This window comes from Manis javanica, chromosome 9, assembly GCF_040802235.1.
Source record: "Manis javanica isolate MJ-LG chromosome 9, MJ_LKY, whole genome shotgun sequence".
Lineage (NCBI taxonomy): Eukaryota > Metazoa > Chordata > Mammalia > Pholidota > Manidae > Manis > Manis javanica.
The window spans coordinates 82,055,555-82,079,483 of NC_133164.1; the positions used below are offsets into that span (position 1 = coordinate 82,055,555).

The 23,929-nt window shown below is 42.0% G+C and overlaps 1 protein-coding gene across 1 annotated transcript in view; it reads left to right on the forward strand.

Moving 5' to 3' along the window:
* The first annotated feature begins 556 nt into the window (after positions 1-556).
* The window catches only part of EPB41L3 (erythrocyte membrane protein band 4.1 like 3), a 241,908-nt gene continuing 218,535 nt past the window's right edge, over positions 557-23,929 (forward strand). Inside the window, exon 1 of the mRNA XM_073212845.1 lies at positions 557-736. The gene's annotated coding sequence lies outside the window, so the exon portion shown is untranslated. The remainder of the gene's footprint in view (positions 737-23,929) is intronic.

Sequence of the window (23,929 nt, forward strand, 5' to 3'; positions counted from 1 at the left end):
AGGCTCCGTAGGCACCAGTCGGGGTGGGCGGCTTTTCGGGTGCTGGAGCCAAACCCCTCCAGGGCAGCAGTGCAGGCTGGTTGGGAAAATAAGGGGACTTACCTTCACATGTTTAGCATTTTACATGAGCTTTGTGCGAAGCTTAAATGAAAACAGCGCGCAAACCACCTTCTGGCTCACATCCCTGCAGTTTGCCGCTGTGACGTTAAGTCTTTCCAGAGATGACACAAATTTAATACCAGCAAAAGCAACCAAGTTACGAGGTCCCCGTAAGGCATACGAAGAGCATTTCCCAAATCCTCTTTCCTCCAATTCCCAACCTACACAGAAAGAAGTGTGTGTGTGTTTGTGTGTGTGCTAGATTCTTTCTCTGTACAAGGCTGAGCTCTTGCAAAAGCCTGAGCAGCTCCCAGAACTCGCAGGCCTGCAAGACCGGCACTCCGGGAGCTGGAAGCTGGGAGGCGGGGGCGGGACGGGGCCGAGCGCGGGGACCGCCCAGGCGCGGGGCGCAGCCAACCGGCGGAAGGAGAGGGCGGGCCCGCGCGACCAGAGCGGCGCGGGTTGTCACAGGCGCCCGACGCGCGCTGCAGGTGGCAACTTAGAGGTGCCGCCGCCACCGCTGCTGGAGCAGCTCGGGTCTGGCGGCCCCCTCCAGCCTCCGCGAGCCCTTTCCCGCAGCCAAGCCTGAGACCAGACCCGGGCCAACCCGAAGGAAAAAGCCGCTGCGCAGGGACCTGTGAGCAGCCCTACCTCTCTTCTGCCCTTGCGCTACTTTTTTTCTTGGAGGAAGGTTGTTACTGGGGGCTGCGAACAGGCTCGGGGGTGGCGGACGGGAGAGGAAGACTCCCGGTGACCCAGGTGAGCGTCTTTCCTTTCCGGGGCCCCGTCCTTCTTAGAGGCTGAGTTCAGGGCCCCGACGCCGGCTTCGCGGGTGGGCAGGGGCCGGGGCGCGGGCGTCTGCCCTTGGCTCGAGGTCGATGAGAGAAAAAGCGAGGAAGGGGCGAGGCTGGCCCGGCCAAGGTCTGCCTACCCGGGACCGCTTGGACTGGGCGGGACTCCCGGGCGGGCACCCCGAAGCGAAGGCGGCCAGAGAGGTGCCTTGAGGTGGCCGGAGGGCTTGAGCCCTGATTCAGGTTGGCGGGGATCGCCCCCGTGCGCGCAGTGCGGGAGCCGCAGCGGGAGCCGGGCGCGGCGCCTCTGCGAACCCTCCGAACGAGCTCGCGGGGCCCGGAGAGCGCAGGAATCTTCAGTCCCTGCGAGCCCAAGGCGCTGGAGGACGTCATCCCTCTCGGCTCTGGCAACCCCTCCTCCGCCCCTCTGGCCTCCACCCTTCCGCGCCCGCGGATCAGCCTATTCGAGATGCCCTGCCCCTCCAACTCACCCAGGGCTTGCTGCTGTCACTACCCTGCCTGCCCGCGGAGTTGGAGCGCCCCTGGCTCCGGCTGCTCTAGAGACATCAGATATAAGGTGATAATAATTGAGAAAACCAGGAAAGATGGACATGGGGCAGGCCAGTTATCTGCGCGGAAGGCGGAGGTGAGCGCAGACTCGCGCTCAGTGCTCCCTCCATCCCCACACCCCTGCTGCTTGAACCGCTAGCCCAGGGACCGGGATCTTAAAAGCCAAACCTTGCACGCTCTGGGAATTTGAGGGCCCTCCTAGGATGGTGCGAGCCTTGGAGAAGAGGCGAGAGCCTCTGCCTCCATCTGGGCTTTTCAGCCCCTGCCTTAAAGTGGGCAGTGGCTCTGACCTCAGGGTCCCGGCTTGGGGCGTGCGGGTGCTGGCGCCTGTGAGTGAGTGTGTGTGTGAGAGTGTGTGAGATCCTCCACGCGGCAGAGGCGCAGGAGCCCGCTCCGCCTGCCCGGCCAAGCCGCAGGGCCCGTCCGTCCCACGCTGTGAGCTGTGCACCGATGCACCCCGGCAACTCCGCGCTGTGGGCTCCTAGGCGCGCCCCAGGGTGAAAATCATCTGGTCAGAGGGTCGGGTGGGGAATCGAGGCGCTACCAAGGCGAATAAAGCGGTTTTCGAAATCCGGGGGAGCGCCCCTCGCCGGGAGTCATCTTCCCGCCACTGGCTGTAAGGACCTAGGGTGTCGGCTGGTGGAGGCGGGCGCTTGCTCCATCGAGGGCGTCGCACCACTCGAGAAGCAGAAGTTAGGGCCGCAGAGCATGCGAAGTCCCTTGGCGCGTCAAGCTCGGAGGCCGAGGAACTAGGGGGCCTGGGCCAGCGGGGGGCGCTCTGCGCGGACCAGGGGATTGCCGGCACCGGCTGCGGGCGCGTGGGAAGGCGCGGCAGGCTTGGGGCTGCGGCGGGCTGCCCGGCACCCGAGTTGCGCTGGAAGTTGAGGTCGGGGTCCGCACCGCGTGGTGTCAGCCTTCGCGGCGCCTGCGGGTTCGGAAGCAGCAGCCATGCGGCGCGTTCGGCCGCCCTTTAACCCGCCCGCCGCGGCTTTCGATTTTCATTCTGCAGAAGCGATGCCTCGGCGTCCAGAAAGCCTAAGGCACTGGCGGAGAGATCCCCTCGGGAGCTAGGGGCGGTGTCCGACAGACGCGGAAAGGGAAAACGCGGGGATCCCGCGGGCAAGTGCAGTCGCCCTAAGGCGGCGGTGAGCGCCAAAGATCCCCCAGGCAAGGCAAGGCTAACCCAGACTGGAGGTGCTCCCGGCCCTTGGCGCCGCTCTCCCTAGGGTACAAGGCGTCAGAAGCCCTCCACTCCTACCCCCGGGCTCATGGGCAACTCCTGGGTAATTCCCTCGGAAGTACATTGGATTAAGGCTGGGCCGGGAGAGGGCTGGAATCCACGAAATGAGTGAAAGTAGAAACGGACGTAAATCCCAAATCTAATTCCGGTTTAAGCCTAAATTCCATTTGATTGGAAGCAGACTCTAATCTGGTAGAGCAGGGTCTGGGCGGGGGCCATATATCGTATGACAGTTACTAAACGGCCTGACAAGGTCAGTCGCACCCAAGCTGGACACCCAAACTGGAATTGTGCGGCATGTGGAGGCAGGGTGGGGGTGGGGTGCATTTACAACAGGGAAGGATTCAAGTCCAAGTTGGTTTTGAAATGACCTTGCAGGCCTCCTTCTCCTTCCCATATCTGCCATGGGCATTTACCAGGGGACCAATCACAGTTCAGACTTACCTGACAACAAGGGGTTAAAGATCTTTCCCATTACTTTCCAAAGAGGACTTGTAAATGGCCTCCTTAGAAAGTGTAGTAACCTCAGGAAAACATTCTCTGTTTTGAGGAGCAAAGATGTAAAATGAAAATTTTATAATTTAGACTATGATCCCTCAATCCCCTTAAAGGAATTAAAGTTATTGACATCAGGAACTCTTTCTCATCCTTCTTCCTCAGGGCCTGATAAATAGCAGGTGTTCAACTAACATTTATAGACTGATGTTTATAATGAAAAAAATGACCTGAAGACATTTAATAATTTCTAGCATCAGTCATTATTCAAATGAGAATATTAAAGTAATCATCATAGTCATTTTGATGACTACAGTTCATTGTTTCATTACATTTTTAAAACTATTTGGTATTGGTGAAGTCGCTTTAAATAAAAACACACTTAAAATACTAGGAACTTTAGAAATAACAGAATGACACTTGGATGGTTGATTGAATACCATTAGAAATGGGGATCTCACTACTTGGACAAGTGTATTCATTTTAGATACAGTCATTATTCAAATGTTAGGAACTCAAGGGTGAACAAGACAGAGCCTCTGCCCACACATTCTAGTTGTGGCCCAAAAAGAAGCATGATTTGGGTGCTGTTGTAGACACGTGAGAAAGTTAAGGGATTCCAGCAAAGTGATCCCACAGTTTGCAGAGTTTAAGCAGCAGCAAGAGAAACTTCACCAGGAAAAAGGTTGGCCTGCCTATCTGCTCATTCCTTCTGGTTCCATATTCTGAGCCTCTTCTCTCCTACAGGCCACCATTCTTATTTAAAAACAGCCTGCACATCTCTCTGTTTCTTCTGTTCTTAAGGCCAAAGAGCCACAGATACTTCAAATTGCCAGCTCTCCTGATAACACACTGAACATGCTTTCTCTGAAAATAGAAGGAGCAAAAACAAAAAGAGGATGATTTCTGTAGGACTTAAAGTTGGGGTGGGATGGCTGTGACTGGTTCGTTAAAAATGTCCAGGAGGCCTGATGAGTCACAGTCCATGCTGGGCAGCTACTTCCTCGTGTGGAAGGAGAGTAATAATTTTCACCTGCCACACTGTGAGAATTCATTTATGACTTAAGAGTTATCAGAGGTACCCAGAAGAAAAGTGTGAGACCTGGCACATGGAGCACAGAATTTTCTGATTCAAAACTAGTTAACCAAGAAAGGCAAGACATGCAATTAGTTAGAAAGCAAGACTTTTCAATGGAGAACCAGAGATTTAAAAGCCATTGAACCATATTCTTCATAGTAAATTTGGAGAAATGCAGATAGCTATTAGTTTATGATTTGTCATTTTGTCAGTGAGTCAAAGAAATGGCAACATAGAAATCAAGGTAGCCACCAAATTGCTGAGGAAAAGAAAATAATTTATTTTACATCACTAGTAGTTGAATAGCATGTGGGACTTCTGTTTTGGAGGCTTTGGTGCCATGAAGGCATGTCCCATAAAAAACAGTTCTGATAAATGTGTATTTCAGTACTATAGGTCACATAGGCCAAAGCGAATACAAGAGAGCATATCCTGAGGGTACTGTGGATAGAATTCAAGACATGGGAATCCTGCATAATGAGAGTGAACTGCTAAGTAGGTTAAAAGAAGTCATGAGAAGATAGGGAATGTCACTGAATGTATTTGGGGGATGATCAGGAGAGACTTCCTTCAAGTAGAATGAGCAAATATCAGAACAGGAGAGAAAATAAAACAGGCCTTGACGAATGCACAGTATTATTCATGTTGGAGATGCTGAACTTACAGGGGGAGACAGCTTTCATTCCTAGCATGGTGGAAAGCAAGGACAGGAATCAGAACTCAGTCACCTCACTGCTAACTCCAGCATGTTACTCAAAGTCTCTGAGCCCCAGCATTACCATCAGTAACACGAGGAAAGAATGCTCCCTGGTGAGGAGTCAGTAACATGTAAAACATCTCCCAGCCTAGCTTTTAGGTTCACAGCCCTGGCAACAAGCTTCTGGTTTTCTAGAAGCAGGAGTGAGGGTTGACTGGATGAATTATTACCCAGACTATACCTTAACTCTTCAGCCTCCATTAGAAATCTAGTCTCACATTCCTGCCTGACAGGAGGATATTTTTACCCAGCTGTTCCACAGTCACCTCAAACTGAATGTCTAAAAATTTCATTCATCAGTTTCATACTTTCTGGCCTTAGCCCAGTATGACAGGTCAGTTGCCAGGCTGGAAACCGGGTCTTCATTTTGTATTCTCCCATTGCTCTCCCATGGACATACACCACAGAAGGTCAGTGGTCATATTGTGGAGAATTCCCCATCACTTCCATTCTATCGTATTGACACCAGTCTACCCCAGGCCCTTGTCATCTGCTAGGACTGCTGTGGTCATCATCCTGTCCCACTCTCACCCCATCTCTCCTAACTTCTGCTTCCAGTCTAATCCTTTTACAGTACAGCTTTGATTCTGTGACTCTCCTGCTCCATGCCTCAAGTCCCTCCTGTTTCCTACTGGATAAGATCTAAATCCTTTAGATTTATATTCAGGTCTTTCTGTATTTGCTCTCCGGGGTCTACATGTTTGGTGCTATCTCCCACTGACCCCACAGTAAACCCATTGCACCGGTCACCATTTCTGATGCACACCTTCAGGTTTTATTTTTCTGTCCTTCACTTACCCATTTCCTTCAGCTGAAGTGCCCCTCCTTGCCTCTCTCCTTCTTAAGATCCCACTGACTTTTTAAGACCCCAGTCAACACCCCCTGCCTCATGAAGTTTTTCTAGATCATTCTCAGTTCTCTCTCCCTCTTTCATTTGCAGCTCTTTCTTTTTCCTTCCCCACGGCAGGTACCATGCATTTATTCTTTAGTGTGTTCCTGTTGACCGAGAGCTTATTTATCTTTGTATTCACCACTAAGTAGTGCCCAGAGCAACTTTTCACTGAGGGAATGATTGTGTAGGGATGCCCCAAACCCAAGGCAAGTCTGTATGAAGAAGATGTAGCCAGCCCTCAGTTGGATTCTTGTAGGCACAGTTGAAAAAAAGCAGTTATCCGGAAACTTCACAAACCACCCTCTACCTCATTTTTGTCTCATTATTTAAGCTTTAATTATTCATGAATAATTTAAGCTTTGGTGGCTGGGAGAATCTGTATAATTATTAACAGTTTTCATTGTAGGGATGAGCTTATAGTTATGGGAGCTGGACAGAGCTTTGGAAAGCAGACTAGAATATGGAGAGCCAAGCTGACAGTGAGGCTGAAAGAGAAATGAAATATGCTGGCAAGATGCCCATTAAGTGCTGAAAACATCCAGAAATATGTAAGTGAATTCTTGGTTTAGGACTTTGGAGTTTGTCTGATTTGGAATCTTTTGCAGAAAGATGTTCATCTGATTGCTTTCACGGCTCCTTAATTTTCATAATATAATCACACCTGTGTTAATTAGCATGGGTAGTCACTCAAATGTTTCTGATCTAGAAGAATGAAAAAATGAAGCCATTCCTTGTGTGTATACAAGACAGGTGGACAAACAAATTATTGTAAAAAGCTTGGCAGCTTTCATATACCAGGAACAGAAGTGCTTCCAAACAATCTTAAATATACAAGCTTTCAAACCTGAGAGGATAAATCCATCCTCATCAAGTAGTTATAAACATCCATTGCTCATGACAAATGAGCTAGAAGGAAAAAAAAGAGCATGATCAGGTTCTGAGGTTTTGAGTTGCTAGGAATTAGACACTTTATTATAATGTTAAGATTATATATTCAGGACTTTTCTGAAATGTGAGAAATTGGATGGCTCTAAGTGATCAGGAGATGTTGTATCTAAATTACATATATTTTGACTCATGGTGTTAACATATGTCTACATATGTTAAGTCTATATAAAATATGTTTCAGACTAGAAAAAATGTTGATTATCCACTAAAGAAAACATTTGGCCACACGTGTGTGATTCTGATCAGGATACTGTTTCAAACCCAGTTCATCTGACTGCTTACTTAGCCTTTCTCAGCTGCAGCTTCCTCGTTGGCAAATGGAAATAGTAGTATTCCCTGTATGACACAGAAGATGAAAAAACTAAATGACATCATAAAGTGGGGCACAATACTTTAATTATTAGTCTGATAGTTTTTAAAAACCAGCATTATGCTATATAAATCTCTCCATATCTGTAACCTCTTCAGTATAAAATTACATCATGGTGATGCACAAGAACTAATTCAAATGCAAGCAAATATTTAATCAGAGATTTGTATTCCCCTTTAAATAGAGAACTTACTTCTTTCCTGCAACAGCCACAACATTTTGCAGAGCTAAATCATCAAACAGGAGTTCGTGTGGGCAAAGACCGTGTGATAAAGCTAGAAATCTGATTTAAAACAGATGAAGATACACTTGCATTCCACCTAAAATAACAGTTGTTTCTTTAATGTTGGGTGCCCTTTTTAGTTTGCATTGCGAATAAGAATATCTATACAAAATGAGAATGTGTAAGAATACGTAGCCTGCAGACCATAAAGAGAAGAATAAACATGACATAAAATGAGCAAGACAGCCTTCCTCTTTTGTCCAGCACACATCCCAGCAGGTAGGAAGGCTGAGAGAAGTATCTTTTGGAGCAAAGGGGAAAACGTTCATTTGTGGGTGGAAGATGGGGTAAGAACAAATAACAGGTGCCCCACTTTGCCTATTTTCCCCTCTGTTTCTCAGTGCTCTTTCATGCCAATTTCTGAAACACCCGTTATCACAGTCTGAACAATGGCTTTCAGCATAAATCCTTAAAAATTGTTCAAAAAATATCATTTTTGGACAATGGTCTCCCTATCTTCACTCTCTTTTACACTCCTGTATGCCCTAAAGTTCTGTCCCTGACCCATATACACACATCAGGGTCTCTGTGCTGTCTTAGTCAGGATTGCCTTGGAAACAGACACTGAGATAAGGATTCGGGTGCAAGTGAGAGGTGATCAGGCTGCCACACTCACCCAGCTGCACTCCAATGCCAGTAGCTGAATGTCTGGGGATAAATCACCTAAGATTTCAGAGTCTCAGTTTCTCTGCAAAACTAATTTGGTAATACCTACGGAGCAAAGTTATATCAGAACTAGAAATAATACTTACAAAATGTCTGGCATAAAGTACTCAAAAAAGTATAGCCATTCCTTTGTGTCATATGATGTATATCTTATTAACATTTAATTCAGTCTGAAAATTCATATTAAGCAAACAACTTTTATTCTCAATATTTATGTTTCAAGCTTTGGGTCCTGACTATGTTTGTTTGTTTGTTTATTTGCTTGTTTATTTATTTAATGTTGGTATCATTAATATACAATCACATGAGCAACATTGTGGTTACTAGATTCCCCCCATTATCAAGTCCCCACCATATACCCCATTACAGTCCCTGTCCGTCAGCATAGTAAGATGCTATTGAGTCACTACTTGTCTTCTCTATGCTATATTGCCTTCCCCGTGCCCCAGCCTACATTATATGTGCTAATCATAATGCCCCGTATTCCCCTTAACTCACTATTGCCAGCCACCATCTCCAGTCCCTTTCCCTTTGGCAACTGTTAGTCCATTCTTGGGTTCTGTGAGTCTGCTGCTGTTTTGTTCCTTCAGTTTTTGCTTTGTTCTTATGCATTACAGATGAGTGAAATCATTTGGTACTTGTCTTTCTCCACCTGGCTTATTTCACTGATCATAACACCCTCTATCTCCATCCATGTTGTTGCAAATGGTAGGATTTGTTTTCTTCTTATGGCTGAATAATATTCCATTGTGTATATGTACCACATCTTCTTTATCCATTCATCTACTGATGGACACTTAGGTTGCTTCCATTTCTTGGCTAATGTAAATAATGCTGCGATAAACATAGGGGTACATATGTCTTTTTGAAACTGGGATTCTGCATTCTTAGGGTAAGTTCCTAGGAGTGGAATTCCTGGGCCAAATGGTATTTCTATTCTGAGTTTTTTGAGGAACCTCCATATTGCTTTTCACAATGGTTGAACTAGTTTACATTCCCAATAGCAGTGTAGGAGGGTTCCCCTTTCTCTGCATCCTTGCCAGCATTTGTTGTTCCTATTCTTTTCTATGTTGGCCATCCTAACTGGTGTGAGGTGATATCTCACCGTGGTTTCAATTTGCATTTTCCTGATAATTAGCAATGTGGAGCATCCCCTCATGTGCCCATTGGCCATCTGAACTTCTTTGGAGAATTGTCTGTTCATATCCTCCACCCACTTTTTAATAGGGTTATTTGCTTTTTGGGTGTTGAGGCATGTCAGCTCCCCATATACTTTGGATGTTAACCCCTCATCAGATATCTCATTTACAAATATATTCTCCCACACTATAGGATGCCTTTCTGTTCTGCTGATGGCATCCTTTGCTGCACAGAAGCTCCTTAGCATGATGTAGTCCCACCTGTTCACCTTTGATTTGGTTTCCCTTGCCCAAGGAGATGCGCCCAGGAAAAAGTCACTCATGTTTACATTCAAGAGACTCTGCCTATGTTTTTTTCCAAGAGTTCCATGATTTTACAACTTACACTCAGGTCCTCAATCCATCTTGAGTTTACCTTTGTGTATGGGGTCAGACAATAATCCAGCTTCATTCTCCCACATGCAGCCATCCAGCCCTGCCAACACCAGCGGTTGAAGAGGCTGTCACCTCCCCACTGCATATCCATGGCTGCTCCATCATATATCAATTGACCTGGGTCTACATCTGGGCTCTCCAGTATGTCCCATTGGTCCATGGATCTGTTCCTGTGCCAGCACCAAACTGTCTTGACTACTGTGGCTTTATAGTAGAGCTTGAAGCTGGGGAGTGCAATCTGCCCAGCTCTGTTCCTCCCTGTCAGTAATGCTTTGGCCATTTGGGGTGTTTTGTGGTTCCATATGAACTCCAGAACTACGGGATGCCCTCCAACACTTGTGTTGTCTCATTTCCATGGCCAGGATCTCCAGAAATCTGTGGAATAAAAGTTGGGAGAGTGCGCATCGCTGTCTTGTTCCCCATCTTAAAGGAATAGCTATCAGCTTTTCACTGTTAAGTATGATGTTAGCTGTGGGTTTATCATATATGGCCTTTATTATGTTGAGGTACATGCCCTCTATACCCATTTTGTTGAGAGTTTTTTTTTCCATTTTCACTGTAGAAATTTATTTATTTATTTATTTATTTATTTATTTATTTATTTATTTATTTATTTATTTTTGAGGGGGCATCTCTCATATTTATTGATCAAATGGTAGTTAACAACAATAAAATTCTGTATAGGGGACTCAATACACAATCATTAATCCACCCCAAGCCTAATTCTCAACAGTCTCCAATCTTCTGAAGCATAACGAACAAGTTCTTACATGGTGAACAAATTCTTACATAGTGAATAAGTTCTTACATGGTGAACAGTACAAGGGCAGTCCTCACAGAAACTTTCAGTTTTGATCATGCATTATGAACTATAAACAATCAGGTCAAATATGAATATTCATTTGATTTTTATACTTGATTTATATGTGGATCCACATTTCTCTCTTTATTATTATTATTATTTATTTTTTATTTTTTATTTTTTTTTTAATAAAATGCTGAAGTGGTAGGTAGATGCAAGATAAAGGTAGAAAACATAGTTTAGTGTTGTAAGAGAGCAAATGTAGATGATCAGGTGTGTGCCTGTAGACTATGTGTTAATCCAAGCTAGACAAGGGCAATAAAACATCCACGGATGCAGAAGATGTCTCTCAAAACAGGGGGGGTGAGGTTCTAAGCCTCACCTCTGTTGATCCCCAATTTCTCACCGGATGACCCCCCTATGACTGTGCCTGTCTTAGGTTGTTCCTCCCTTGAGGAATCTTACCCATCTCTGGCTAACCAGTCATCTTCCAGAGCCATACAGGGAGATGTAAAGTTGGTAAGTGAGAGAGAAGCCATATTGTTTGAAAAGGTTAGCTTTTTACTTCTTTGCAGATTTATGCCCCATGGCTTCTATGCCTAGCATTTGTCTTGAGGTATCTTTAAAACTTGGAGGAATTATTATACTCGGTAAATTTGATATGAGGCATGAATTCTATTTAAGGGTTGTAATTAGGAAGGAAGAAGAAAAGTTATAGAGGTAGCAGATGGAAGAAAACATGGGAAGATTGATTATTTCTTTGACATACCTTCTTGTAGAGTAACTTAAGCATGTATAGGTTTTAAACTACTAACTAAATTGCGCACACACATTAACATAATAGGAATACAGTTACATAACCAAAGCAGATCTATAATTACCAGCCATCTCCAGTGAAGCCAAGAAAACCAGTTAGGCACCCTAGGCATTTGTGAAAATTTATCTATGATATGATGGATATTGTCCAACTGTACTTGAACAGTCTGATAGAAATCAGACAAATTAAAACAACCCATTCCTGGGAACTGTTCACATCCCATATGTTCTTTTAACAGTAGATAGTCTGTAGTTGTAAGATTTTGGAACACTACAACTTGCACTTCTCCTAATTCTTGGTTGAGTTCCAACAGTATAGATCCAGTCAAATTTGTTGTTTTACTGTATGCACAGGCCAGCTTAGATAGCTCCTTCTTCATTCCAATGGCAAGTCCAGGAACCAGTGGGATGAATGCAGCTACAGCTGTAGCAGTGCCTGGATCTTTGTTGAGGTTTTCTGATGATCATCTTCTGGTATGAGTCTTCCAGAGAGTGCTGATGTTGGAAGTTCTTCTTCATATCGTATCTTAGTTCATTTTCTGGGTAGCCAAATTAGGCTTTGATCCTCTGAATAAACACAAACAGACCCTTTGCCCACACTTTGATATGCCCTTTATACCATTGTGTAGAACTCATTGGAGGTCACCACACAGGAACTGCTTTTTTTTTTTTTAAGAGAAAGGAATATTATCAGAAAAATGTACCTCCATAGCCGATCATCTGACACCCTTTAAGTGATCAAAATTAAGGATATTTAAAGCATGCATTAATCATTAATTTACAGTTAGTTGTTAGTTTTATCCTATCAGGGAGTAATCCCCCTTTTCTTTCTTTCTTTCTTTTTTTTTTGTTATCGTTAATCTAGACTTAAATGAAGAATATTATGTTTACTAGGCTCTCCCCTATACCAGGTCCCCCCTATAAACCCCTTTATAGTCACTGTCCATCAGCATAGCAAAATGTTGTAGAATCACTACTTGTCTTCTCTGTGTTGTACAACCCTCCCCTGTCTCCCACCCCACCCCCATTTATGCATGCTAATCTTAATACTGCCCTTATTCTTCCCCCACTTATCCCTCCCTACCCACCCATCCTCCCCAGTCCCTTTCCCGTTGGTATCTGTTAGTCCATTCTTGGGTTCTGTGATTCCACTGCTGTTTTGTTCCTTCAGTTTTTCCTTTGTTCTTATACTCCACAGATGAGTGAAATCATTTGGTATTTCTCTTTCTCTGCTTGACTTATTTCACTGAGCATAATACCCGCCAGCTCCATCCATGTTGCTGCAAATGGTAGGACTTTCCCTCTTCTTATGGCTGAGTAGTGTTCCATTGTGTATATGTACCACATCTTCTTTATCCATTCATCTACCGATGGACATTTAGGTTGCTTCCAATTCTTGGCTATTGTAAATAGTGCTGTGATAAGCATAGGGGTGCATCTGTCTTTTTCAAACTTGATTGCTGCGTTCTTAGGGTAAATGCCTAGGAGTAGAATTCCTGGGTCAAATGGTAAGTCTGTTTTGAGCATTTTGATGAACCTCCATTCTGCTTTCCACAATGGTTGAACTAATTTACATTCCCACCAGCAGTGTAGGAGGTTTCCCCTTTCTCCACAGCCTCGCCAACATTTGTTGTTGTCTGTCTTTGGATGGCAGCCATCCTTACTGGTGTGAGGTGATACCTCATTGTAGTTTTAATTTGCATTTCTCTGATAATTAGCGACGTGGAGCATCTTTTCATGTGTCTGTTGGCCATCTGTATTTCTTTTTGGGGAACTGTCTGTTCAGTTCCTGTGCCCATTTTTTAATTGGGTTATTTGTTTTTTGTTTGTTGAGGCGTGTGAGCTCTTTATATATTTTGGACGTCAAGCCTTTATTGGATCTGTCATTTAAAAACATATTCTCCCATACTATAGGATTCTTTTTGTTCTATTGATGGTGTCTTTTGCTGTACAGAAGCTTTTCAGCTTGATATAGTCCCACTTGTTCATTTTTGCTGTTGTTTTCCTTGCCCGGGGAGATATGTTCAAGAAGAGGTCACTCATGTTTATGTCTAAGAGGTTTTTGCCTACGTTTTTTTCCAAGAGTTTAATGGTTTCATGACTTCCATTTAGGTCTTTGATCCATTTTGAGTTTACTTTTGTATATGGGGTTAGATAATGGTCCAGTTTCATTCTCCTACATGTAGCTGTCCAGTTTTGCCAGCACCATCTGTTGAAGAGACTGTCATTTCACCATTGTATGTCCATGGCTCCTTTATCAAATATTAATTGACCATATATGTCTGGGTTAATGTCTAGAGTCTCTAGTCTGTTCCACTGGTCTGTGGCTCTGTTCTTGTGCCAGTACCAAATTGTCTTGATTACTATGGCTTTATAGTAGAGCTTGAAGTTGGGGAGTGAGATCCCCCCTACTTTATTCTTCTTTCTCAGGATTGCTTTGGCTATTCGGGGTCTTTGGTGTTTCCATATGAATTTTTGAATTATTTGTCCCAGTTCATTGAAGAATGTTGCTGGTAGTTTGATAGGGATTGCATCAAATCTGTATATTGCTTTGGGCAGGATGGCCATTTTGATGATATTAATTCTTCCTAGTCAAGAGCATGGGATGAGTTTCCATTTGTTAGTGTCCCCTTTAATTTCTCTTAAGAGTGACATGTAGTTTTCAGAGTATAAGTCTTTCACTTCTTTGGTTAGGTTTATTCCTAGGTATTTTATTCTTTTTGATGCAATTGTGAATGGAGTTGTTTTCCTGATTTCTCTTTCTATTGGTTCATTGTTAATGTATAGGAAAGCCACAGATTTCTGTGTGTTAATTTTGTATCCTGCAACTTTGATGTATTCCGATATCAGTTCTAGTAGTTTTGGGGTGGAGTCTTTAGGGTTTTTTATGTACAATATCATGTCATCTGCAAATAGTGACAGTTTAACTTCTTCTTTACCAATCTGAATTCCTTGTATTTCTTTGTTTTGTCTGATTGCCGTGGCTAGGACCTCCAGTACTGTGTTAAATAACAGTGGGGAGAGTGGGCATCCCTGTCTAGTTCCCGATCTCAGAGGAAAAGCTTTCAGCTTCTCGCTATTCAGTATAATGTTGGCTGTGGGTTTATCATAAATGGCTTTTATTATGTTGAGGTACTTGCCCTCTATACCCATTTTGTTGAGAGTTTTTATCATGAATGGATGTTGAATTTTGTTGAATGCTTTTTCAGCATCTATGGAGATGATCATGTGGTTTTTGTCGTTTTTTTGTTGATGTGGTGCATGATGTTGATGGATTTTCGAATGTTGTACCATCCTTGCATCCCTGGGATGAATCCCACTTGGTCATGGTGTACGATCCTTTCGATATATTTTTGAATTTGGTTTGCTAATATTTTGTTGAATATTTTTGCATCTACGTTCATCAGGGATATTGGTCTGTAATTTTCGTTTTTGGTGGGGTCTTTGCCTGGTTTTGGTATTAGGGTGATGTTGGCTTCATAGAATGAGTTTGGGAGTATTCCCTCCTCTTCTATTTTTTGGAAAACTTTAAGGAGAATGGGTATTATGTCTTCTCTGTATGTCTGATAAAATTCCAAGGTGAATCCATCTGGCCCAGGGGTTTTGTTCTTTTGTAGTTTTTGGATTACCACTTCAATTTCTTTGCTGGTAATTGGTCTGTTTAGATTTTCTGTTTCTTTCTGGGTCAGTCTTGGAAGGTTGTATTTTTCTAGGAAGTTGTCCATTTCTCCTAGGTTTCCCAGCTTGTTGGCATATAGGTTTTCATAGTACTCTCTAATAATTCTTTGTATTTCTGTGGCGTCCGTCGTGATTTTTCCTTTCTTGTTTCTGATTCTGTTGATTTGTGTTGACTCTCTTTTCCTCTTAATACGTCTGGCTAGAGGCTTATCTATTTTGTTTATTTTCTCAAAGAACCAGCTCTTGGTTCATTGATTTTTGCTATTGTTTTATTCTTCTCAATTTTGTTCATTTCTTCTCTGATCTTTATTATGTCCCTCCTTCTGATGACCTTAGGCCTCATTTGTTCTTCTCTTTCCAATTTCGATAATTGTGACATTAGACCATTCGTTTGGGATTGTTCTTTCATCTTTAAATATGCCTGGATTGCTATATACTTTCCTCTTAAAACTGCTTTTGCTGTATCCCACAGTTGCTGGGGCTTTGTGTTGTTATTGTCGTTTGTTTCCATATATTGCTAGATCTCCATTTTGATTTGGTCATTGAGTCATTGATTATTTAGGAGTGTGTTGTTAAGCCTCCATGTGTTTGTGAGCCTTTTTGCTTTCTTTGTACAGTTTATTTCTAGTATTATGCCTTTGTGGTCTGAAAAGTTGGTTGGTAGGATTTCAGTCTTTTGGAATTTACTGAGGCTCTTTTTGTGGCCTAGCATGTGGTCTATTCTGGAGAATATTCCATGTGCACTTGAGAAGAATGTGTATCCTGTTGCTTTTGGATCTAGAGTTCTGTAGATGTCTATTAGGTCCATCTGTTCCAGTGTGTTGTTCAGTGCCTCTGTGTCCTTACTTATTTTCTGTCTGGTTGATTTGTCCTGCAGAGTGGGTGATGTGTTGAAGTCTCCTAAAATGAATGCCTTGCATTCTATTTCCTCCTTTAATTCTGTTAGTGTTTGTTTCACATATGTAGGAGATCCTGTGTTGGGTGCATAGATATTTATAATAGTTATATTATCTTACTGGACTGACCCCTTTATCAGTATATAATGTCCTTCTTTGTCTCTTGTTATTTTCTTTGTTTTGAAGTGTATTTTGTCTGATACAAGTACTGCAACTCCTGATTTTTTCTCCTTATTAGGTGCATGAAATATCTTTCTCTATCCCTTTACTTTCTGACTATGTTCATTTTTTAACACTGAAAAAATAAACTTTACTCCTGAGTAATTTAATTTTCTTTTTGCCACTTTCCAAGTGTTTTTTTTTTAAATAGTAACCAAAGCAAAATACAATGAGGAAGATAAACTTGCTAATCCTACTACAAAATGTTTCTGCATTTCAAAATACAATAGAAATGATTATTTTGTTGATCTACCCCCTTTAATGTACATCTTTCATGTTGGAAAAATAATGAGTGTTATAGACATTTATCTCTGTCTGAGCTAAAATATTCTGTGACAAATTCCTTTAGACTGCTTGGTCTATGGTTCTACACTGATCTACACTGTTCATTTAATTACCAAGGTAACAAAGTAAAATGCTGCATTTTGTTTTTTTTTTCAAATGGACAGAGCTGAGCTTGATCTGGGTTTTTAAAAGAGCCTTTTATTTTGTAGTGGATGCAAGAGTAACCTGTGTTTTTCAGGTCAAACAGTTTAATACTGTGTTACAACTGTATTTCTTTAACTCTACCACCACCTACAACAGTGGTAATTGTAACCATAGTCAGATTTCTCCTTACTGGCCTTAACAGTCTTGGGGATCTCTCCCCTGCTTACAAAACCATACCTACTTCTTGCTGCCTGCACCTTACTGTTTTTATTTATTCTGGCCACCATAGTGACATTTAATATCAGCCAAGGGCGCCAGTGGATGCTGCTAAATTCATTGTGACCTGAACCCACCAAAGAGTCCCGCAAACTGCCAGCAGGAGAAGTGTTCCTCGGCTTTGGTCTGTACTGGGTTCAGGTTCTGGATCACTGCTCAGTCCTCTCTGTTAACCCCGTGGCCCCATGACATCCAGCAGTCATCCTCTAATTCTGTCCTGCAGAACTCAGTCATGAGCATCTGGGTGCTAGGATAGCGACTTTCTCCATGTCATATCCAAATCTGTTACAGCTTCCATGCTTTCTTATAAAATGTCTATACTTAGTAAATGATTGAAAAGTGTATCCACCTTGTAAGCTTATGAAGTTTTGGAATTTCTCAAGTAGGCAATGGAAACTATAGAAGGATTTTATGCAGAAGAGTAATATGAGGAGGCTAGACATAGGAAGATTACTCCCGCTGTAGGTGGACAAAGTTCGATGGCATAACAGACCAGAAAGTTGAGCAGCTAGCACCTAGCACCGCCTCTCACAGAGACCTTGGACCAAGGTTTACACCTTGATTCTCTTCTCTTTTGACCTGAGTACTTTCCTGGGAGACCCTTAGTTTGTCTTTTATGGTTAGATATTGGAATAACAAAAGCCAAAAGTCATGCACCTTATTTTTAAAAGGTTGAATAACTTAGATACTTTTCTCTGACAAAATTTATGAATCCCAGGGAATATTACCATGTTACAACATAATCTACATTGTATTTATCAAGGATGAGTAATTTGTGCTATTCTTAGCTATTTGCTTCCTTTGAAAACATATTAAACGTGAAAATGAATTAGGTAATACAAGAATGAGTAATGCTGCTTTAGTGTACGTGTGGCCCAGCTGTCAAACCTTTTCACTGTGGTGGTTTGTTTTATGTCTCCTACTTTTAATATATGAGTATCCTCTTATCTTTCAGATTACTTCACGTAGAATTTTGCCTTAAGTGTAGCTTTCCTTTTCCTGTGATACAGTTAGAAGATAACTAAGTGTTTTTCAGGAAAAATCAGCACTTGATGTAATTTTCCAGATTGTGTCACTTAATGTCCCTGGATGACAGTTTACTCATCTTTATGATGGAGTTACAGCTGCTTCAGATTTCAAATCTACAATCCTAAGGCATCATCAAAGATGAAAAACCTTTTTTTTTTTAAACCTGATAACATAGTCTATGTATCATGATAATTTTTACAGGTCAGTGTTATTGAAACACAATTTTGGCGTGAGGAAATGAAAATATTAGTCTGCACAGAATCTGCACTATTTAAAATACTAAAGAATTCTTCAGTAACAATAATAATAATAACACTGATGATGGTTATTCTACTGTTTTTCTGAGTTGACTCAGCACTTTCACTGTTTAATCATGTTCCCTGGAATTTCATTTTCTTTTCCTCTCCATTTTCCTCTTCTCATAAATTTGGATGATTTCAAAGATATTTCAGGTAATCTTTACAAAACTTAGCAAGATGACTTATCTATGTAGTTTCCATTAAAACCTGTTGAAATGATAATACAGGCTAACATACAGCACATTCTTTAAAATGTTTTCTCTGGACCTCCATTTGGTGTAAGGAAAAGGAGTGCTGGTTACATGTGACTAGCTGTTAGTCTGGGGGAAGATAAAAGTCCACTAGGCAGGGCTGGAATGTAGCAGGTGGCTTTCACTATGACCTGCTTACATGATACTCAGAGAGCTGCTGGGCTGAGCCTCTGGTGGCTTTCCATAGGAATGCAGTTAACTTAGTGCCTGCAAATAAGTTTATTTTGAGAAAAAGTATCTGACCCATAAAATCATTTCTCTGATCAAAAGTATAATTTTAACAAGATGGAAATATGAGTTGAGAATAAAGAAAAAAGAATCATTTCCTCACATTACACTTCTGGTTGTGGAAGAAAGTGGGCACCATGAGTGTTTTCCCATTCCCATTCTCAGTGGAGCAAGTTGCATTCTCTTCACAGAATTTCTTCAGAGTCCAATGTGGCCTTCTTCTTTTCCTGCCCATTGTCCCTGAACATCACCCTGGCTCCCCACCCTGAACTCTTATTAGCCAAGAGCAGGATTGGTGGGGGGAGGTTGTCCTTTTACATAGGGCACAAAGTAGATGTTCAATAAATGCAAATAATTACAGTGACTTGACTTAGTGTTGTGGACCAGGACAGAAATCAGAGTACATCTGTTCATGTATGTTCAGAGAAGTTAGTTGGCTGAGTTAATCAGAATGATGCTTTAAAGGCCTCTGTCTCTATTAAATCTCTCCCTGCAGCATGGGCAAGCACTGATTATCCCTTTAACACCGGAGTGCTGTGAGCATGTGCATGCTCCAGTCCTGAACACACTGAGTTCTATTCCAGACACATTCTTTTCTTGAGGGTTGGATGGTTTTCTTATTGTAGGAACAAGCTGAATCTGTCCACGTGGGTTGCTTGATGGAGATTTTGTCTAGTTCTTACCCCCTTTTTGTTGACTCTTCTCTCTTCACAAAGAGACACTGAATTCAGGAATGTGCTTTTCAGCATTGACCTACTGAAGTTTTAGTGTAGTGTGCACGTGATGTGAAAGCCTGCATCAAAAAATATGGGCAGGACAAGGTCAGTGAACTCTGAATGTTTTGAAACCTTTATTTTTCAACCACATTCACATGGGGAAGAAACTGTGTTAGCAATGTCATACACCCTTTGACACAGGTTGAGTAATGTTGCTGACATCATCTTCTCTCTTTTGAGCCCATGGTCTTCTTTTACACTTTTTACTTTTCCCCCATAAGGAATGCCTGCATATCTTATACTTTGAGAGGTTTACGCAATCCTTTTCTGAGTTATTTTTCAGAGCAGGAGACAAGCAATGATCAAAGAGTTGTTTAATGGATGCTGTGCATTTTGTTTCTAAGAGCATGGAAATGCTTCTTTTCTTCAGCCTCTGGCATTTTTCAGCCCTAGGGGTAAAAAGATTACAGTGATAAAATGCAAAGAACTACATTTTAGATATAGGCATTCCTTATTTTCCAGATGAGTCATTTTTCCAAAAATGCATTTGAAAGTAGTTGTTTGGAATGTTGAGTTCTTTGCCCTGAGAGAAGCTGTTAAAAATTATGGTTAGATTTCTACACTAAGCCAGACAACTATATTCAATCTATATTATAAACAAAGTTTGGAACCATTAGTATCAGTTGTGAGACTTTGGAACAGGAAGGTTCATGGATAACCCAAGGCAAAAATCTTTAGCTGAGTATACGGTGCCTTATAACTCCCTTAACTGAATCCCTCATCTGTCTTCTCCTGCCCGTTGCTCTGGGCTCTACTGTCTACATGCTCACACTTATGCTTATGGTCAGGCTTTCTTCTTCCTAAAATATACTCCTTGCTCCAAATTTATTACCTTCTTTCTTTCTCAAATAAAACGACCATTTTCTTAGTTCTGCTGATTGAACTGGAAATAGTAGGAGAGCAATCTGACTGAATTAATCATATTTGTGCAAAGGATTGGTAACCCCACCACCCTTCCATGTTATTTACATTACAAAGTAGAAAGTCTTGCAACTCAAATCAAATGCATTTATTTACTTCAATTTTATATTCATTTATCATTTTTCACAAGCAAGGTACTGATGTAGGCCATGGAGATGAACATGTGAATAAAATAAGATGCTTATCTACTTGTAGGACAAGAATATAAACACCAGTAAACATGTTATAATGTGGGACGATGAGTTTCAAAAGAGAATTCAGTGAAAATATCAAATCTTGTATATTACTGGAGGGAAGCAGATAAATTGATATAAACATATGCACATTATACAACATAGTAGTTCAGTATATCATTACATGCCATTGAGAAACTGTCACAAAGATGACCATGAAATGTTTGAGAAATATCCCTAAGAGCAAGAAACAGACATTTATGGACATCTGACAGGATAAACAAATTATGGCATATTCACAAAATGGAACATTATACAGCCACAAAAATGAACTATAGTTATGAACCAATCACACAGATGAATCTTTAACACTGCTGACCAAAAAAAAGTTACATAAGATTAAATGATATAATACCATTTTTATAAGGCTCAAGACCATGTAAAACTTAACAGTATTCTTCAGGAAAATGTGAGGAGGGTAGTAGGAGTACTGAAGAGCTGATGTTATGATATTGGCAATATTCTCATTGTTCACTTAGGTGATTGGCTCGTGGGTGTTTGTTTTATTGTTATGCTTCATAGTTTACACATGCATGTTTATATGTATGAAATTAGTGCATCATAAAAGTACTTTACATATATGTTTTTAAGTGATCACTCCAGTTTTGGGGAATGATCACTTAAAGGAGATCACCAAGGAAAGAGCAGTTAATTCTGACAGGGAGGCTTCACAGGGGGGCTGTGTTGACACTGGACTTGAAGGAAAGATGAGGCTTTGGGGTCAGACAAATGTTAAATGGTGCAAAGTAAGGGGAGAGAGAGGCCAATGCATACATAATGGGCTTGAGACAGAGCGGCCCAGTGGGCTATTGTGGGTGCTGGGGGTGTAAAAGCTGAAGCTGGGAGAGGGGAGGGGAGAGATGTGTGTCACAGTATTTCTAATGCAAGGCAACCAGGGGCCCAGGGTGCCAATAACCCTCCTTAAGAACCTGTGAATTTACTAAGGGAGATTGCCTGAGATGAAAAGAGAAGAAGCCACCCACAGAAGCAGGGTAGGGGGCTTGGGGGATGACAGGAAACCCAGTAAAGAGAACTAGGAAGACCCTCAAAGGAGGTATTGAGATGCTAGAATAGAAGCAGACAGCACAGAACCAGGACGTCACAGGCCCACAGGGATGTCAGACCCACAGAGGGAAAAATCCCATAGCGCGGAAAACAGGTTGTCTTTGGTGAAATGGGAGTAAGGACAAACCATCAGAAGGAGGGTAAATGATTTACATACAGAGAGATTTTATACAAATGTGAAAACTGAAAGGGTTTCCATTAGCCACATTACCTACTTAACCACATCCAGAGAGGAAAGTTTCAACCAAATCATCATGGATAGAAGATTCTATTTTTAATATATTCATTGATTACAGGCATCTATCTTCACTATTAGACATTTACTATCTATTTCTCTTGGTTAAAAAAAATCTTTTTCTGTGCATATACCTCACAGTTATCTAAAAGCTGAGCAGCCCTTGGATGGCCAATTGTCATGGGAAGAAAAAAGGGAAGAGACCAAGAAAAAAGCTGCTGCTTACCAAACCCCTACTATGTGCCAAGTATTCCTGTCAGAGGGCTGGAATTATCTTTATTTCTGGCCTTTTCCACACCTATGTAGAATGAGATGCTAGGAGACAGCAAAATCGAGGCTTACGCAGAGCAAGTGACTCACCCAAATCAAAGTCAATTAAAAAAAGATTACCTGTGTAATCATAGTTTCCCTCCTTGCTTCAACACCCCTCAAAGAAAAAAAAACCCTTTATTACAAAGTTTCAATTAAATATGCTAAGAAGTTTTATTCCATGTGTTTTTGCTCAGATGTCTTTAGCATTTTTAAAGACCTGTCCCCTCCTCTCTTGATGTGTTACCATCTCAGTCTTGATAGAAGGTTCTAAAAGCTTCTCAGTTGCTTCCTTTAGGTTACAGGCTGTTGTAGCAGGCGTCCCTGGAGAATGTACTTTGATAAAAGCTTTTGCTGTGACTAGCCTTGTCCCCTGGCTACGTTCCATATCCCTCTTTATGCACATTCCCTTACCTTGACCTGGCTTAGGTCTGTCTTTCCTCACTGATTTTACTAACATACAATTATTTTCTTGTTATTAAAATAATCATGCTTTCAGCTGCTATTTATTCCTGGAAACTGCATACTAAGATAATTATTTTTATCTCGCCGACACTGAAGTCACAACTCATAAATTTTATAGTCACCGTGCATGAATATTAACTCCATAGCTTCCTGCCTCAAACTTCTCGGTGGAAAGACAAGTGAGAATTTTTTTTTCCTCCAAGTGAGAGTGAGTCAGAAGGGGCTTGAGAATGGATGAAGTTTGCAACAGCTTCTGAGGGGAGAGGTACAAGGGAGCCAGAGAGGGAGAACAGAGAGTGTCTGCAAGCAGCCTGGAAGGGCCTCCCAGAAGTTAGGAAGGGCCCTTTCAAAGGAGCTCCATTTCCTCCCACCTTATGGGGCATCTCCAGAGAATGAGCTCTGACCCCAATTCTGGCTCCTCTGGAATGTGGGCTATCAGTATTAGGAGATGAAAGGAAGCTCCTCTCTAAACAGTTCCCACTTCCAAATGAGCCAGAAAGTTGGTCTTAAAATGTAAGTGCAATGCAGACACTACATCTGACCATTTGGGGAAGTTATTCTTCTGGAAAGCCACCTTGAGATTCCTTTTGAGGTGTGGAAGCTTTTTGATGGAGCTTTATGAATTCATTTTGTATAATGGATCATTATAGGGTGAAAAGGTAAGTTGACCAGTGAATAATTCTGTACAAGTATCACATACAGTTAAAGGGACAGTGACTGCAGCCCCTCACATGAGTGGAATAGCCTGACGTGGATCTTAGCTAAAGGCTAGATCCTTCCCGTGGCCACTGGGGTCTGTTCCGCATCTGTCTGCAGCCTGTGTCATGTCATCTGCTGTCTGCACACAAACATTTCACTCTTGGAACCTCTGTACATTCTTACTAGTGATGGAAGACAACAAAGAACTTTTGTTTATTCACATCATATCTATTGACATGTACTGCATTAGAAATGACAACTGAGACATTTCTTAAATCCTTTTAATTCACCTGAAGATCACAACAAAAGTCCATTCCATGTTAACATAAATTTGTTTTATGAAAGTTAACTAAGTTTTACAAAACAAAAATAATTTAAGATAAGGAAGGTCACTGCAAGTCAATTTAATGTCTGGCTTTTGAGAAGAGAATGGATTCTTATGTCTGCCTCTGCATTAGAAACTGAAGGTGAGATATCGTACATCATGGAGCTTCTAGAAACTTCCACTGTTAATTCCTGAGAGAATGAGTGAGAAGGCAA